Below are 18,841 nucleotides of genomic sequence, written 5' to 3' on the forward strand. Positions count from 1 at the left end.
AATATGCCAGCACCAAAGATCTGAGTACATCAAAACTGTCAGGTGAAGGACTCTAGATCTGCCAATCCTAAATTCTTTGGTTTAAATGTACTCTGTCATCTTGGCATTTAGGTAACACAGGTGTGAGAGCTAAAGGGGCAAAACAAATTCCTCTGGTGGAAGGGCTGAAAATGTTTCCCTCAATGCAATGACTCTCAAGTATGACATGTAATACATTATCATGTGATTGGAGCACCAATTCCGGAATCCAGCTCTGTTGATCATATCATCCTGACCATCACTGTGAGCCAACAAGAACGATGAATGATGCTGGGCTTTGTGAGTAGGGTAAACAGAGCCTCTCATTTAACACCCTGAGGTTGTAAGCCCAGCACAGGACAAATCCCCAATTGCAGTAATTCTATTATTAATATTCACATAGCCCTGTCTGCTTTAATGTTAATGTTATTCTTCATAAAAGCCAGATTAATGTCAATAGTAAGCCAATTCAGAAAAAAAAGTGTGGGGGGGCGTTGGAGAAGGCTCTGATTTTTGTGTTCTATCTCATTTTTTTTCCATTAATTTATTTGTTCATTTTACATCCCAATCACAACCCAACTCATCCTCTCCTCCCAGTACCACCCTCCCACCTACTTCCCCCATATTCCCCTGCCTTGCCCCACCCTGGCACATCAAGTGGCATCAGGACTAAGTGCTTCCTCTTTCACTGAGGCAAGACAAGACAGCCATGCTAGGGAAACGGGGTCCAGAGGAAGGAAACAGAGTCCATGTCAGAGAAAGCCCTCACTCAATTGTTGGCATACCCACTTTAAGACCAAGCAGCCCATTAGTTTCATATGTGTTGGGGGCCTAGGAACAGTGCATGAATGTTCTTTGGTTGTTGGTTCAGTCTCTATGAGCCCCATGAGCCCAGGTTCGTTGACTCTGTCGGTCTCCTTGTGGTATTTTTGACCCCTGCAGTACACCCAACCCTTTTCCTAACTCTTCTGCAGACTCCCTGAGTTCTGCCTAATGTTTGGCTGTGGGTCTCTGCATCTGTTCCTATTATCTGCTGAATGAAGCCTCTCAGATGACAGTTACACTAGGTTCCTGTCTGCAATAGCAGAGTATCATTAACAGTGTCAGAGGCTGGGTCTCAGGTTGAGCCAGTCATTGGTCAACCATTTCCTCAATCTGTTTCATCTTTTATCCCTACACATCTTTATATGGGGTTGAGGGTTTTGCAGGTGGGTCGGTGTACCCCTTCCTCTACTGGAAGTCCTGCCTGGCTACAGGATATGGCTACTTCAGTGTCAGTATCCTCCTGTTGTTGGAGTCTCAGCCAGGGTCACCACCAAATCTTCCCAGGGCCCTCCCCGATCCCAGGTCTCCAGCTTGTCCTAGAGACGCTTCAGGGCATGTGTAGCGGTCAGAGGGCAGCTTGCAGGAGCTTGTTCTCACCTACTTCATGTGGGTTCTGAGGATAGGACTCACGTGGCTAGGTTTCTGTGGCAAGTACCTTGGCTCAGCACCACCAAGTGACACGCTCAGCCTAGGGAAGTCTCCTTTTCCTCAAAACCTTTAACTTTGTTGCCAGTAAAGCAAACACACAAATGCACAGAACTCAGTAGGAGAGTAGGTACAAGAAAAAGAAAAGAAGATCAAGCTTTATCACAACAACAATGGCAATCAAATAACAAAGCAATAAGAGAGGCATAAAGGAACTACAAATATATATATACACACATACATATGATTAATTAAATCTCAAGAGGCAATTCATACCTCCCAACAGAGACCTTGAATGTAAATGGATCAAATTCATCAATCAAAACACATAGACTGGGCTGGAGAGATGCCTCAGCAGTTAAGAGCACTGTCTGCTCTTCCAAAGGTCCTGAGTTCAATTCCCAGCAACCACATGGTGGCTCACAACCATCTATAGTAAGATCTGCTGCCCTCTGCTGCCCTGAGGCACACATGCAGGCAGAATACTGTATAAATAATAAATAAATCTTAAAAAAATAATAATAATACTTGTTAACAACTAGAAAAATAAAAAAGTACTTTAAAAAAAACATAAACTGGTTAAATGGATTTTTTAAAGACCTAAATATATGACACCTATAAGAATTTACTTCACTAGTAAATATATTGAAAGACTTAAAGCAAAGTGTCAGAAAAAAAATGCAAGATGCAATGGAACCCAAAATCAGCAGGAACGGGTATATTCCTAACAAATAAAGCATATATAAATCAAAAATATAAGAAATCAAAGAAGGTCATTATACATTGATTTAAAAACAATTCAACAAGATGATGTAATATTTATTTTAAAATATGTGTTTCCCCCCGCCAAGGGACCATTAAATAACTAAAGTAAATATTATTAGATCTAAAGGGAAAGATAGAATCCAACATGTCAATAGTGTATTATATGACTTTTCCTGGGTAGACACGAACCAAATTTTATTTAACTAGGCAGGGCACTGATGACAGATCAGAGATAATTGCGCCACATTTAGCTGAGTGATGCAGTGTGTTTCCTGGGGTTTCTACACTAGTGCGTAAGGGATTGCTTACCGGAGCACGGATGACTCTGAAGCCGCCCACCCCAGCCCACGCGACATCTCATGACAGCATCAGACGCTCTCTAAACCACTCGCCCATGGCTCGTCTCCTTTCCCCAGTACTTGTTTACTGATTTTTGAACTTTGGGATGGACCTGGCAAATCTTTAAATTTTTGAGGAGTTTCCTGGGCCTTGTAAATTTTATTTACTTCCTGAATCTTATGAGCCTCCTTCATCCCATCTAAAGGAATGTTTCAATTCTGAGAAAATGGCCACACAAGGAATATATTCATACAGACAGAAAATCAACAACAATAACAATTGCTGGGGAAAAATTGGGAATACATTTTTACCAAAGGTAAAAGAGCTTTACACTGAAAGTATAAAGTACTGACCAGAGAAATTATGAGGACACATATGTAAAAGGAACATTAACCCATGTTCAAGGACAGAAAGAATTAATGCCATGATGACCATACTCTCCAAAGTGATCTACAGACACATTGCAGTTCTTATCACAATATCAATTATATTCTTCACCAAAAAAAGAATGAAAAATAACAAAATCTAAAATTCACATGTAACTACAAAAGACCTCAAATAACCAAAGGAATCCTGAAGAGAAAACAAATAGTGAGAAACACAGTACCTGACTTCAAAACATATCTCAAAGTCATAGTAATTACAATAGCATAGTGTTCCCATAAAAACATGGAACACAGTGAAGAATCTAGAAATTAACCCATATTTACACAACTGACTGATTTTTTAACATATTTTTATTTTTGTACATTTGTTTGCACATGGCATGGATAAAATGGTGTACGCTTAGAGGCTGGAGGACAAAATGTGGTAGTTGGTTTTCTCATTCTACCATGTGAGTTCCAGAGATCTAATTCAGGTTATCAGCGGTCAGGTAAATAGAGGTTTTCCCTCAGATAAATGGACGTTCCCATGTTCAACTCTCTTCTTCCATCTCTGTTCACTCTCCCAAAAAGTTTCAAACATACAACTGAAAGTAATGTATACCTAAAAAAATTTTTCCTCTGTAACCTACTTAACATACATGTATATATACATATATATACATACATATATATATATATTCCAGTATCCTGCCATACACACGGGATTCCTACATCCAAGACATCACCAAAGCAGCTATCACAAGTGCTCCAGTGTAACCTTGCAGACCTTGTCATGCCTGACCTGCACTTGCTCTCCCTGCCATGCATGTTCTCACAGACCCTGGGCAGCACCAAAACAGCCTACTCTTCTTGGCCTTGGCCAACATTTCAGCCTTTTGACTTCCCTATAACAGCCCTAGTGTCAGTAGGAAGTAGCTAAAAGTGATTGATTTCTTCGCCCGTGATCCGCTTATTATCAACAAAAGGCTGGAATGGTGTGCTTGAGGTCCAGGACTAACAGCTCCAGGTTTTCCCAGCGTTTCTCAGTCCCTATCTGCTCCTGGGTATGGCTGGCAACTCCACCCTCTACCCTGAACTTTTCAAGGCAAGGGCTTCCCCTCCTCATTATCATATAATCTGGACATTTTGGAGCTCTTACTTTTTTCCTCCCTCTCTCTTATCACAGTGCATTGTGACCAAGAGCTGCTTCCAATGAACCTACATTTATATACTTCAACTTGCCTTACATGAGAAGCAGTCCAACGTCCTCTTTTTTTTTTTTTAATTATAGAAAAAGGGAGGAATATTAGCGTATAGGCAGCCTGCTTCTGGGTTGCCTAGTAACCTATGATGTCATCATGTGTTGCCCACCATGGTGTGTGGCAGATGGGGCTCAGCTGCACATGCACAAGCTATAAAAGGACCAGCCGCCACTTTGTCTCTCTCTCTGTTACCTTCCTCTCTTACTCTCCTCTTGTGCTCTCTCCGCCTCGCTTTCTTTCCTGAGGACCCCCCACCATGTCTCTCTGTTTTCTTTTCCTCTCTCTCTCTCAACCTCCATCCAATAAATCTCTTTCATATAATATCTGTTGTGTGTGTGGCATCATGTTAAAATAAATACTAACACTGCCACCACATCTACAGTCACATCTACTGTCACAAGGAGTTATGAAGAAGGGAAAAACTGGTGTGGACCATGCAGTGTCTGGGTTAGGCTATAAAGCACACGGTTGCTGTTGGACCTTCCCTGGCAAGGAACCAGCCACAATTCCTGATGATAAATCCAGAAATGGGTAACCCCAAGCCCATGGCTGTAAGACTGGTTTGTCCCTAGAGATGCCTTCTGGTCTCAGTGTCAAGCAGGGCTGCGAGTTCTGAACCCAGGCCTGGCAGATGGCTATTTCCACAGGCTCCTCCTTCTGTCAGAGTGTTGTAAGCTGGGCAGCGTATAAAAGGACTGAGATGGTCAGAGAGAGAGAGAGAGAGAGATGGGTTCCCACATGTCTCTATTTGTAGATCTCAATGTTCTGTTTTTCCCACCCTTCATGCTTTGGCATGGACATATGTCTCTTTGGCTGTACAAAAAGGGAGTTCTATGGAGCAAGTGAGAGCCTGCCCAAGCCACAGGCTGCAAAGCTCAATATGCAAAGGAGGGAAATTTACCAAGGAAATACACAACTGGAAATATACAACTCCTCTGAACCCACATAGGACAGCGGCCCAAATAGTGTTACAACTTCTACCATAGTTTGTAGTTTTGCTCTGAATGGTTCCAACAATTGATTGCTTGGGAAAAACTACAAATAAGACTCCAAACTAAATTGAAGTAGATACCCATACCAACAAATGCACAAATGACGACTTGGAAACAGAAGAAGGAGGAGGAGAAGAAACATGACTCCTTCAAATAAAAATCACAATTCCTCTATAATCAAGTCCAAAAATATGTTTGGTTAAAATGCGAGACAAATACTCCAAAAGCCTTAGTTGTTAGCTGTTGTCACACTGCAGTCATGTATTGAATTACTACAGTTTGTTCCATGAAAATGCACAAATATCAATTATGTCTCCATTCAGAAAAAAAATAAAGTGGTTCAATGAGACCTTTTCTATCATTACAATTTGGGCCATGCAAGGACATTAATTAGAAACATAAGAGTATATACCATAATCCCTCCGAGGCAGTTGCTTAGCCTGGAGATTTAACAAAAACCACTCAAGAGCTAAGGTGAATTTAAACTCTATTTTTAAAAAGTGAATATGAAGTTTATCGATAATTATATGTCTTTATAGTTTGTCATCAACTTCTACTATGAAATAGTTTAAATTTTATAATGGTGGGTTATTGCAAGGGAAAATTAATGCAATGTGCCTGTAATTGTTTGGTAACTTATAAACTGTAGTTATTTGATGCCAACCATGTTCTTGGAATTGGAACTCACAGGTAAGAACCAAGCACTCTTTTTGCTTAATCACATCACACTCAATGAGGCTTTTGTCAGAGGAGATGTGGCTCCAAATTCTCCCCAAATTTGGAACTAATGCATTACGCTGAATTACGGAGGGTGGGAGGAAATAAGAGTGGACAAGGCAACAGCTGACTGTGAGCTCACTGAAGGTGTGTTTCTCTGCCAATAACTTGAAACAAACCAAAGAGTTCTAATGTCACCCCACTCCCATCATTGGCTTCCCAAAGTCTGTTTCCTTATCATACCATAATCTAGTGGACACAGAATCTAGTTGTGCCTCCTGACCTGGGGAGCTTCAGCCTTGTGTCATCACATTCCATTTGGAAAGAGCTCAGGCAGAGTAGGACAAGGGCTGAACCTTGGTGCCTGCCTACCTCAGGGGCCTCAGGAGGCATTCCCAGGTTCCACCTGCCCCGTTCCTGTATTTACTGCTAACACATGTTTCTACAGCAGTGGGAGACTCCACTGTAAAATCATGAACAGCCAGACCACCAACTCTCCCTAAAACTGTGTTCTGAGACTGGGGTCATTAGCATCACCTGGAACATACTGGAAATGTCAAGTTCCAAGCCTCATCTCAGACCTACTGAATCAGTCTATGTTTTGACAAGATTTCTCAGTGACTCCTTATATGTTAAAATTTATAAGGCACTTATTCACAAGACTGAACCACCAAATATAAAGAAAGACACTGGGGAAAATATTTTCTTATACTGATGAACTGACTTTCTAACTGGATGATGGAAGGAAACAACAAGCAAATAGAGGAAAAGGAGCATGCAGAGTCTGTCAGCAACATCCTAAGACTTAGAGACCAATGAAGCCTACCTCTGCTGCTCCCAGACTGCAAAAGTCACACTAAAATAGGATCACTGAGCTACAAGCTACAATCACACACTGAGCATAGAAATTAGTCACTAGCTTGAATGAAGTTGAAGCCCAAGGTTGACTATTTCTTCTGTGCCATCAACTGAGGAAGCAGTCTTTGACATGAGTCTCAAAGGCTGGTCAAGTGAGAGCACAACATACAGAATCACAAGTGAGCCCCAGGCTGGAAGCAAGGGACCTGGATTCAAGTACTGGCTACACTCTATTCCAGGCTTGGACAAAGAGACTTAATATCCCAAAAACAATTTTTCTTATTGAAACATGATGCAATGACACCATCTACCTCAAAGAAACAACCAGGGAAGAGCAGGAAAGCATGCAGCACAAAGGCAACATTCAGCGAGACTTTATCCTTCATATTTTATATTTGCTGGACCTCAAAATGATCAAATGATCTTGTGTGCAAGAGAAAAGCATTTGCTTCTCTGCCTAACGAGAAGATGGCAGAATCCAGGGATGCAGTTACTCTCCCTAGAATGGCCTGCTGATGACAGGGATGAAATAGTCTGGCTTTGGCTCCCTTGGCTTATTGGCCTAGCAGTGTAGTGCTAGGCAGGTTTGGTGAGTGTTAATAATGATCCAATCCAGAGAACAATGATTACAAGAAAAGGGCCAGAAGGCCAACCCAATGGAGAGGCGCGCAGCCATCTGCCAGCTCCCTGGGTCATCTGCCCCCTTGTCTCAGGAAAGGCACTGCTCTGTCAAAAAGCAACATATTTCTGGAAAGGCCCTCTTAGCAATCATCCATGCAGGAACTAGCTGCCACAGACTAGAGTAGAGGAATCCAGAGGAAGTAGATATCAATGGATAGCCTATTCCAGAGTATAACTAGAAGCGAGTCTTTCTACCATGTCAGGCAAGAGATGAGAATACAGAAAGAAAAAAAAAACAATCATGAGGCAGGGAAGTTAGCAAGTAACTCTGGGCAAGGCACAGAACATGAGCTATAGTAGCTTACTTCATCGATGCTATGGCCATTGTCACCCCCACACAGTAAATGAAAAGGCTGGTGATATAAGGAAAAATACATAGTTATCACATGAAAAAGACAAAAAGTGATTAAGATTATTGGGACGTTTTTTTTTTCACCTTGTCAATTTTAAAATATTAACTCTTGCAGAATAATTTGAATTTAGAAGTTAGATTGAAAAAACAAAACAAAACAAAAACCAATACAGAGAATCCCAATGCTCCAGGTCTGGTTTCCTTCACTGTCAACATCTTATCATGATTAATGATCTGATACTGACATATTATCATCAGCTAGAGTCCACATTGCCTTCACTTTCACCTTGACCTTTTCTTGGATTCTACCTCAGACACCATACGACATTTGATCAACATAACTTCTCCTTTTGGTTGTGACATTTCCCCTTCTTTTAATGGCCCTGAGAGTTTTTCAGAGCACAGGTAGGGTATTTTAAACCCTGCTGAGGTGAGGTTTTCCTCATGATTGGTCTGGGGCTATGAGTTTGGGGCAAGGACACTGCCGGTGGTAGCATTGCACTTTCATTCCAACCAGTGGTGAGTCACCGCTGACCGTTCCCTTGATCACGTGACCTGGCCCGTGCTTTTCAGACTTTCACACTTTAAGTACTCTTCCTCCCTTTCCCAGAATCCATTATTTCAAAAGAAGTCACAATATGCATCCCACACTTACTGAGTAGCAAGTTAAGCCTCTTATTTTTGAGGATAAAACAAGTACATGAATTCCTTGGGATTTTTCAATGTGGGAAATCAGTGTAGTCTCAAATTTGCTTACTTGTTCAGTCATTATTTTGTATTGGGAGCCACTCAGATGTTTATTTTCTAATTAGAATAATAATATAACACCATTTTAATGTGTTACTCAATGTGTTTCACCTTTTGCTACTGAGAACTGCCTTCTACATTCCTTTGAACAACACCTCATCTTTGTGGGAATCTTTTTTGTTTGCTTGTTTTTAGTTTGCATTTGTTTGCTTTGTTTTGCATTCCCTTATTTTCTGTCACTACAAAAAGTTCAGTCACATTTTGACTTTTTATTAGAGTTTATGGACAAGCTTTTCTCCAAAACACCCAGGCCACTTCTGTTGGAAACTTCGATATGGGTGCTGGGTGATTCTTTGCTATCACACGACATCATTTCTTCTAGTTGATGGTGCAAACGGAAAAATGCTTACATACTAACCAGTGAATACATACATATTGAAGATTAAAGATGTTTTGGTGCTCAATCTCCCATTCCTGTATTAAGCTACACATGAGAGAGCACATTCTGGTGTTTCACTCTAACCATCTCAAAGACATAGGCAGCTTCATTCTCCTCTGCTTGTTTGTCTGCAACCCACAGCTCCAACAAAGAGAGACCGAATGCTGAGTTTTGCTTTCTGTTATCTTTTTCATTCTTTCTGGCTAGCTGATCCAGGTTGGGAACTTGTGCTCATGAAAGTTCAAGGGCCAGGCAAGCCTCTAATCCAGAACTCAGGAGGCAGGGGCAGGTGTATCTCTTTAAGTTTCAGGCCAATCTGTTTTACATTGCAAGTTTCAGGACAGCCAGAAATACTTAATAGAGATACCCTGTCTCAAAAATAAAAGAAAGAAAGAAAGAAAGAAAGAAAGAAAGAAAGAAAGAAAGAAAGAAAGAAAGAAAGAAAGAAAGAAAGAAAGAAAAAGAAAGTTAAAAACAACAAAAACCAACCAAACAAAAAGCCTTCAGGACTCTTCTTACATTTTAGCCTGTAGTCTTTCTGCTCTACCTCAGGCCGAGGCTACTTCACTCCAAACTTAATAGTCAACATCTTCCCTGTGATTATTCCAGGTTTCACACATCAGAACAAGAAAAAACAATTAGGGAGTGTGTAATTGATTAAAAGGTCAACAACCCCAACTTCATATGAAAGAAATTTTGCTGACGATATCAATCACTTCTATCTTTGTCTGATCATTTCAATCTAGCTCTCAGCCTCAGCTTTCTCATAGAGGAAAGCCTCCTGCCCATGGCACACCCCTTAACTCTGCTCCCACCATTTTTGCAAACAAGTGTCCAGGGTGATTTCTATCATTTCCTGACATCATGAGGTAAGTTTAGTTTCCCTTCCCCAAGTCTGGCCCTAGTCTCCTACTCCCACTCAGGAATGGTCCTATTCTCCATACCATCAGTAAACACTCTTTTATGTAATACTAAAAAAGGCCCCAGCAAGCAGGAAAGATTGTTAACTTCAAGCAATTGTGTACATAATCTGTTGCCTGCATCGGCTAGTATTCTTTGGTCAAAAGGAAAACAGAAATAATTGAATAATATTGTTGTAGACTCACATTTACATTATTTCTCTAATTAAGTAACCTGCCTGTGGGGAAGGAGAAGCGTAGAGGTAAAGCTGGCTGCTAAAGATGAAGTAAAGGGTTAGAAGATGACTTGGTGGTTAAGGTGCTTTCTGCATAAGCGTGAGGACCTGAGTCTGGATTCCCAGAACCACGTAAAAGCCAGGCATTGTGTGTGACACATGCCTGTGATTCCTGTGATGAGAAGTGTAAATAAGAGCGTGCCTGGGGTCACAAACTGCCAGTCTATCTAATTAATGAGTTCTAATGTTAATGAGAGTTCCATACTATATATATATATACCCACACCCATGTCACAAACATCCACAAAAACATAGAGGAAAATAAAAGGAATTAAGAGAGATAACAACCGATGATATTTTGAAGCAACATAACAGATTAGAAAGTCGAATATTTTTTCTCAGATTTTACTAGTGTATATTAATTGTCCAAATGGGTTCCACAATGACATTTTCATACATGAGCATGATATGTGTTGTTATATCCACACGACCCATTACCCTCTCTTTTCCCCCTGAAAGTCTAAATTTCTTTTGTCCCCATTTAATATATCAGCTTGATACAGAATTTTCCCTATGGTGTAGATAAGAGAGCCATAAAATTGAAAGTGAAAGAAAAGGTGCTTTAAATCAAAAAAGGAATCCATCCTGTATAGCCCAGAGCTACTAAAAGCATAAAAGAGAAAACACTAGTAAAAGTATGCTCCAGATTCTATCATCAAACAAAAACCCTAAAAAAACTGAACAAATAGAGCAAGAGTTCTCCCTTCACCCACTCCCTGTCTGGAATTCTGGGAGGTGGTTATCTTGTGGTACACATACTCCAGCAAGTCCATTTATACACAGAGACTCAATGGACTTTAAAGTCAAAAGAGATGAATAAGGATGGCATCCAGAAAGCATTGCAGGCTCTACCTGGCTTAGCAAAACCAGATTACAAGCAAACCCAGCATTGACTTTCAACACCAAAAGCAATTAGCATCCTTCAAGGGGATAAAATATGTTATCATGAGAACCAGAATGGTCTGAGGATGCCATATGAAGCTGTATAACTCTTTTCTTCCCACTGACAAGACAATAGAGTAAGTCATATCCTGCTCCATTGATGTAGACACTACACTGATGGCGAGAGGCATTCTGTAGTAAGAAATCTGAAGGAAGGAATTCTCCTGTAAGGAGACTAAGTGCCACTTAAAAAAAAATCATTGTTTTTTTCATTAAAAAAAAAAAAACTATTGTAATGGACTAACTCTGAAATTCTGCTGAAATAAAATTTTATTTTATGTGGGGCTTCTGATCCATAATTCAGTCAAGAAAGGTATTATGGGAGACTCCTAGACAACTCAAAGGTGGAGAAGAAACTAGAGTAGCAGTCTGAGGTGAGGACTGGAGAGGATGCTCCCTCCTGGGAAAGAGGGCAGAAGACTGAGAGTTGCTGCCATGGAAACAGAATGGACATGGAACAGAAGACTGCAGCACATGTGGGCCATTTTTCTCTCAGTGACCAGGGAGACTGGGAAACAATTAGGCACTTAGTGATTGTCTTATTGTTATCATTGCTGTGATGAAACCATGACCAAAGTAACAAGGGGAAGAAAGGGTTTATTTGGCTTATAATTTCACATCACTGTTCATCATAAAAGAAAGTGAGGAAAGGAACTCAAACAGGGCAGAAACTTGGAGGCAGGAGCTGACACAGAGGCCACGGAGAGGTGCTATTGCTGCTTACTGGCTTGCTCCCCCTGCTTTCTTAGAGAATCCAGGACCACCAGCCCCAAGGATTGCACCACCCACAATGGGCCCTTCCACATCAATCACTAAGAAAATGCCCTACAAGCTTGCCCGAAGCCCCATCTTATGAAATCCTTTCCTTAATTGAGGTTCCTTCTTCTCAACTGACATAAAATTTATCTAAACAACTGACCCCTGTCAACTCAACACACAAACAAATCACTGCTAAGCCACAAACCTTTTCTTTCTTGTTCATTCCCAAGATTACACATTAATATTGACATCACAATATAAAATATTTTCAAACCCAGAAGTCCACATTCTGACAAATTCAAACACTTTAAACATTCAATCTTAAAAAAAAAAAAAGTATCTTTTAAAATCCAAAATCTCTCAACTGTAGGCTCCAATAAAAGTTTAAAAATTAATTAAATATTTTCTTACTTCAAAAAGGAAGAGCCGGGACACAGTAACAATCTGAACAAAGCAAAAACAAACTCCAAAAATGTAAATAACTCAGTGTCTAACCACCCGGGATTCACTCACGATTTTCGGGAGCCCGGGTCACCTTTCTGGCTCCAGCTTCTGCAGCACACACGGCTCGTCTTCACGCCTTCGGCTGGCTCCACTACACTGCTGCTGCTATTCTTCGTGGTCATCCTTGGCTCTGGCACCTCCAAAGTACCAAGATACCAAAATAGCTCCTGCTGCAACTGGGTTACCCTTTCACCAGCAGCCTCTTTTGGGTTCTCTTAACGCCCTCTAACCCCACCATCCAGCGTCAAGCCTCAGCTGCTCCCATGACTCCTTCACACCTTTAAAACACACTAGCAAGTTCGGCTGCTAGCACAAGGTACAATCCCTTGGCCATGTCTGAAACACAGCCTCTCTGTGCCGATTCTCGTGAAACACTTCCCAGAAGGATTTCACCTCAACGATGATGCTCTCTTCCTAATCATCACTAATTTCTCAGCTCCAGCTGACCAGCATTGAGTATCCCAGAAAGCAAAGGTTTTACTTTTGTGTTTCTGAAATCTTGTTAATCACAGCTGATTCTTCAGCCCCAGTTAACCAAAACCACAGAATCTTTTTTTATATAATTTATATTTTTTTATATTAATCACAGGTTATTTACTTTGTATCCCAGCCGTAGCCCCTTCCCTTATTCCCTCCTAATCCCACCTTCCCTCCCTTCCTCCCTCATCTCCTCCCTGCCCCTTTCCAAGTCCACTGGTAGGGGTGGTCCACCTCCCTTCCATCTGACCCTAGCTTATCAGGTGTCTTCAGGACTAGCTGCAATGTCCTCCTCTGTGGCCTAGCAAGGCTGCTCCTCCCTCGGGGGGGTTGAGAAGGAGGTCAAAGAGCCAGCCATTGATTTTATGTCAGAAATAGTCCTTGTTTCCCTTACTAGGGCACCCACTTGGATATTGAGCTACCATGGCTACATCCGAGCAGGGGTTCTAGGTTATATCCATACATGGTCCTTGGTTGGAGAAACAGTCTCATACAAGATCCCTGTGCCCTGATATATTTGGTCCTTGTGGAGCTCCTGTCCTCTCCAGGTCATACTAACTCCCTTTTCTTTCATATGATTCCCTGCACTCTGCCGAAAGTTTGGTTGTGAGTCTCAGCATATTCTTTGATACCCTGCTAGGTAGAATCTTTCAGCGGCCCTTTGTGGTAGGCTCCTGTCCTGTTACTTGTTTTCTCCTATCTCCAATGTCCATCCCATTTGTCTTTCTAAGTGAGGATTGATCATTTTACCCCAGGTCCTCTTTCTTGCTTATATTCTTTAAGTGTACAGATTTTAGTATGTTTACCCTATCTTATAGGTCTAGTACACACTTATAAGTGAGTATATACCATGTGTGTCTTTCTGCTTCTGGGATACCTCACTCAGGATGATCTTTTCTAGATCCCACCATTTGCCTGCAAATTTCATGATTTTCCTGTTTTTAATTGCTGAGTAGTATTCCATTGTGTAGAAGTACCACAATTTCTGTATCCATTCCTCTGTTGATGGAAATCTGTGTTGTTTCCAGGTTCTGGCTATTATGAATAAAGCTGCTACAAACATGGTTGAGCAAATGTCCTTGTTGTGTACTTGAGCATCTTTTAAAACCACAAAATGTTAATGCTAAATAATAAATGGCCTGGATAACATCTTTAAATTTTTCTCTGAAATTTCACAAGCCAGACTTCTATCATCTGCATTGACCTCAACATTCTTTATCTTCCATGCTCCTACAGAACATCCCACTGAGTGCTCAACACTCCATTGCTTTTCTAGTCCAAATTCCCAAAGTCCTTCCACAATCCTCCCCAAAACAGTACCCCACTATCTCGGTACAAAAGTATGCATTAATCAGCGTTTTCTAGAGGAACAGAACTTATGTAATGGACTTCTCATATATATGAACTCTCTCTCTCTCTCTCTCTCTCACACACACACACACACACACAAACACACTTACAAACACATACACATATACTCACACACAGGGGATTTATGGTCCAGCTAATGCAACAATGGCTGCCTATGAATGGAAGGTCCGAGAATACACTGGTGTTCAGTCCATTAGCCTGGATGTCTCACCTGGTCTTCAATATGCACCAGAATCCCAAAGAAGTAGGCTCTAATGAAGAAATGGACTTCTAGCAAGGCAAGAGCACAAATGTAATGAGCAAAACTTTCTTCTTCCATATATAAGGATATGTATAAGGATATAAGCTTCCAGCAATAGGCATGAGCCATAACAGAGGTGGGTCTTCCCACTTCAAAAGAGCTTGATGTGGCACATTTCCCACATTAGAGATCCAGATTAGATGCAGATCTTTCTACTTTAAAATATGCATAAATCCCTCTCACATGTGCTCCATTTTTGTTTTAGGTCATTCCAAAGTAGTCAAGTTGACAACCAAGAATAGGCATCACATTGATCAGTTATCTTATTTTAAAATAGCACATAAAAACATAAAATGTGGCCAAGCATGATAGGGCACATCAATAATCCCAGCATTTGGACGATGAGTTCATTACCAGCCTTAGCTACATAGTGAATTTGCAAGCTAGCCATGGCTTCGTAGCAAACTCTGCCTCAAAAAGAAATAGGGGCTAGAGAGATGGCTCAGTAGATAAGAATACTGGCTACTTTTCCAGACATGGGTTCTATTCCCAACACCGCATGGTGACTCACAATCAGCTGCAACTCCAGTTCCAAAAAAATCCAACACCACCTTCTGGTCTCCAGGATCACTATACACAGATGCATGCAGGCAAAACAGCAGATGTATAAAATAATACAGTTTTTAAATACTGAGAAACAAAAAGTATACATATTAGTATGGCACTATACAATATTTCATGTATCCTCATTTTTTTTTCTCATAGTGATCTATGCAAGGTGGCCTAAGGCTAGACTGCTTTTTTTGTACTTGCTACATACTTTTTTTCTTTTTATTATATTTTTTTACTATTTAAATATATTTTGATCATATTTTTCCCTCCCCTAAGTCCTTCTAGATCCTCTCTCCCAAACAAACAACAACAAACCCCCCAAAACCAATAAATAAATAACCCAAAAAAATACCTACCAAACTGTAACCAAATAAAAGCACACACAAAAACTATGGAGTCCATTACTTGATGGTCAGATACTACGACTCATGAGGCCTGCCTTGGAGTAAGGAATTGATATACCAACTGTCACTCCACTGAAGAAAACTCATTTTTCCTTTCTTGGCAGGTATAAAATGAGAGTTCAGTTGTTAACCTTTACCCTAGTGATTGGGTTTTCATTCTACATACTACAGTAGTGTATCATTCATTCATTTTTTAAAAAAATATACCAAAATAAAACATAAGATAAAACAAGAAACTATCACATCAAAGTTGGACTTGTTTTGTTTCAACTTTGGATGTTTCATCCTACACGGAGACATTTGCTCAACCATGTGCATTGCTGCTCTATTCATAATAGCCAGAAACTGGAGACAACCTAGATGTCCCTCAACAGAAGAATAGATAAAAAGAAAATGTGGTTCATTTACACAATGGAGTATTATTCAGTTGTTAAAATAATGACATCATGCACTTCCTGTGTTCTGAGTTTGCGGATGGTATCACTGGGAATGTAAGTAGCCTCGTGAATTTGCCAGAGTTTGACAATGGCCAATTTTGACAATAAATGAAAAGGACAGAAGTCCAGGAATGTACTTCACATAGCCAGCCAAAAATACATCGAGCCTACTCTAGATCTAGCTCTTGGGAGTCTGTTTTGTATTCATTAACTACTCCTGGGCATGGGCGCTGCCCTGGAGTAGCTGATATATCCAGTGAGACTCCACTGGGGGAAACTGAATTTCTCCTTGCCAGCAGGTATCAATTGCAAATAATTTCTTGGTTATGCATGGGACTTCATATCCATTTCCTCTCCTGTGTTGGAACTCTCCCATCTGGCTTGGCCCTATGCAGAGCTTATGTATGCTGCCACAGGATCTATGTGCTCATATTACACCAATCTTGTTGTGTCCAGAAGACGCTGTTTCCTTGGCGTCATCAGTCACCTCCGACTCTTACGATCATTCTGCCTCCACTTCTGAATGGGTCCCTGAGACTTGAGGGGAGGGCTTTGACGAGGAGACCCCATTTAGGAGTGAGTGCTCCAAAGTCACTCACTATCTGCTCGTTGTCCAGTTCTAGGTCTCTGTGTTAATTTTGTTAATTACCATCTACTTCAAGAAGAAGCTTCTCTGGTGAGGGCTGAATGAGGCGCTAGTCTACAGTAGTGTATCATTAGGAATCATTTTATTGCTATGTTCCTTTAGCAAAATAATATCAGTAACTTTTTTTGTAGACCCATGACCTATTGAGTCTCGGGTTCTTGGTCACTTTTAGCAGTGTCAGGTACATTTCTCCTCTAGGAGCATTCAGGGTTCCTTTCAATACCTCCCATAAGTGCAGGTAAATAGGGGTGAAGCATCTTGTTGGGCACTAGTTTGACTGCTCTGTGTTCAATGGTGAGTCCATTTAAATTCTTCTCATATATGTATATATTTTGGGAAGCGGCTGCACTAGTAGGTTTCCACGTGGCTTTTTGAAAGGCCTTTAGTGTTAGTTGCCACTCCCCATACCCCCTCCTTTACCCTGCTTTCCCATCTCTCTCCCCATTGAATACCCCTATTTTAGGTTCCTCTCTGTCTCTCTTTGATATGATGAATAAACAGAGCCAGAGACAGCAGTGGGCTTTTTTGTTTCCAGCACTAGACAAGAAGACTTGCTTAATAACATCAAAATATAGTCATGCTCAAGGATTTTTTGACAGCTTAACTTACTACTGTTGTCTAGAAACCAGATAAATTATGATTCACAGAGATTTGTATTTCCTCCCAAGTTCTAATTTTATATCAACCATTTCCCTTTTGAAACTATTAAACCATAAACTGCGCTGACACCAAAAGCATCAATCATTAACACTTCAATGAGCCTGTTCTTGAGTGTTTCTAATATGGAGTGGAAGATCAGAGTGGCTTGTATTCAATTTTCTTGTGACATAAACCAGAAGTGCATTCTGCCTCACCAGTCACTGAATCCCACATCCATCACCATCTTCTGCATTGCCTGGCCCAGCTAGCTTCGGTGCCTCATCGCTGCCAGTACCTAGTACATACCCAAGAGTTTTAAATACAGTTTCTGATGATCATCGCCTCACTGTGATAAAGTCATGGAAGTGAGGTCATTGGTCAAGCCATATGAAGTCAAGGTTCATGCATGCAGAGGGAGGAGGGAGGGTGGGATTGGGAGGGGAGGAGGGAGGGGCTTATGGGGGGATGCAGAATGAATAAAGTGTAATTGATGAAAAATTTTAAAAAAAAGGGGGGGGAAATAATTTAAGAACCTTAAATGACTTTCAAAAGTGGAGGAAAACATGGAGTTAGTCAATTTACATGGAGCACGTCTCGCCCCTGGGGGCAATGGTCTCCTGAACCTACTCAGACCTCGGACACCACCACTGCTAGTTATAGAACTTATCTCCTAATACTTCACTACCCGGAAAATTCCCATAATCCATCCAAAGGGCGACTACACATTGGATACCCTGGTCCTGACAATATTGTTTCTTTCGGAGCCCCTAGGAGTATCAATGTAACCAATCCCAAACTGCATCTGTTCACATAGTCTATTCATTGATTGCTAATGAACTTCCCTGCCTCTCCTTATTTCCAGTAATGTGGCATAGAAAGCAAAGAAGCATAGCTGATACTGCTAATTATGATTTCAAAATTACTGTTATTCTAATTTACTAAAACATCATAAGGTTAAAGCCCCATAATTCCTTTTTAAAACTCTTCTTTGTTCTCTCCAGTCTGTTACCTTCCTGTTTGTTGCTGATCCCTTATAAAATTTTCTTTATCCCTTCCCCAGAAGACCTTTTCACCATGCACCGCTTCCCATTTCCTTCAAATTCTCCATTGGAACTGTCTTGTATAGAAAATAGACTTTTGTTCAAGGCAAAAGAAGAGCGACAAAATTTAGCCTTTCAACTTTGATACATTCCTAGAAATTCAGAGTAACCAGACCTCTGCTCTACTGTAACCAACAGATGAAGACCGAAGTTCTTAACCAATAGATGAAGACAGCAGTTCTTAATTCAAACTATTAAATATAAAATCAATATTCAAAATATTTCCTTATATCAATAATGATTATGTTAGGAAAGAAATTGGGGAAGGGAAATCAATAGCTTCAAAAAATAAAATGCCTTGGAATAAGCAAACAATAGAAGAAAATTGCAATACAACTTTAAAGCATTTAAGAAAGAATTTGAAGAAGACACCAGTTAGAAAGACTTCCTGTGCTCGTGGATTGGCAGAATTGTTACCAAAACAAACAAACAAAAACAAAAAAACAAAAAAAAACAAAAAACAGGCAGCTGATTCTTCAGTGAGATTACTATATGAAAAACAAGCAAGA

Source organism: Meriones unguiculatus, chromosome 14 (genome assembly GCF_030254825.1).
Source record: "Meriones unguiculatus strain TT.TT164.6M chromosome 14, Bangor_MerUng_6.1, whole genome shotgun sequence".
NCBI lineage: Eukaryota > Metazoa > Chordata > Mammalia > Rodentia > Muridae > Meriones > Meriones unguiculatus.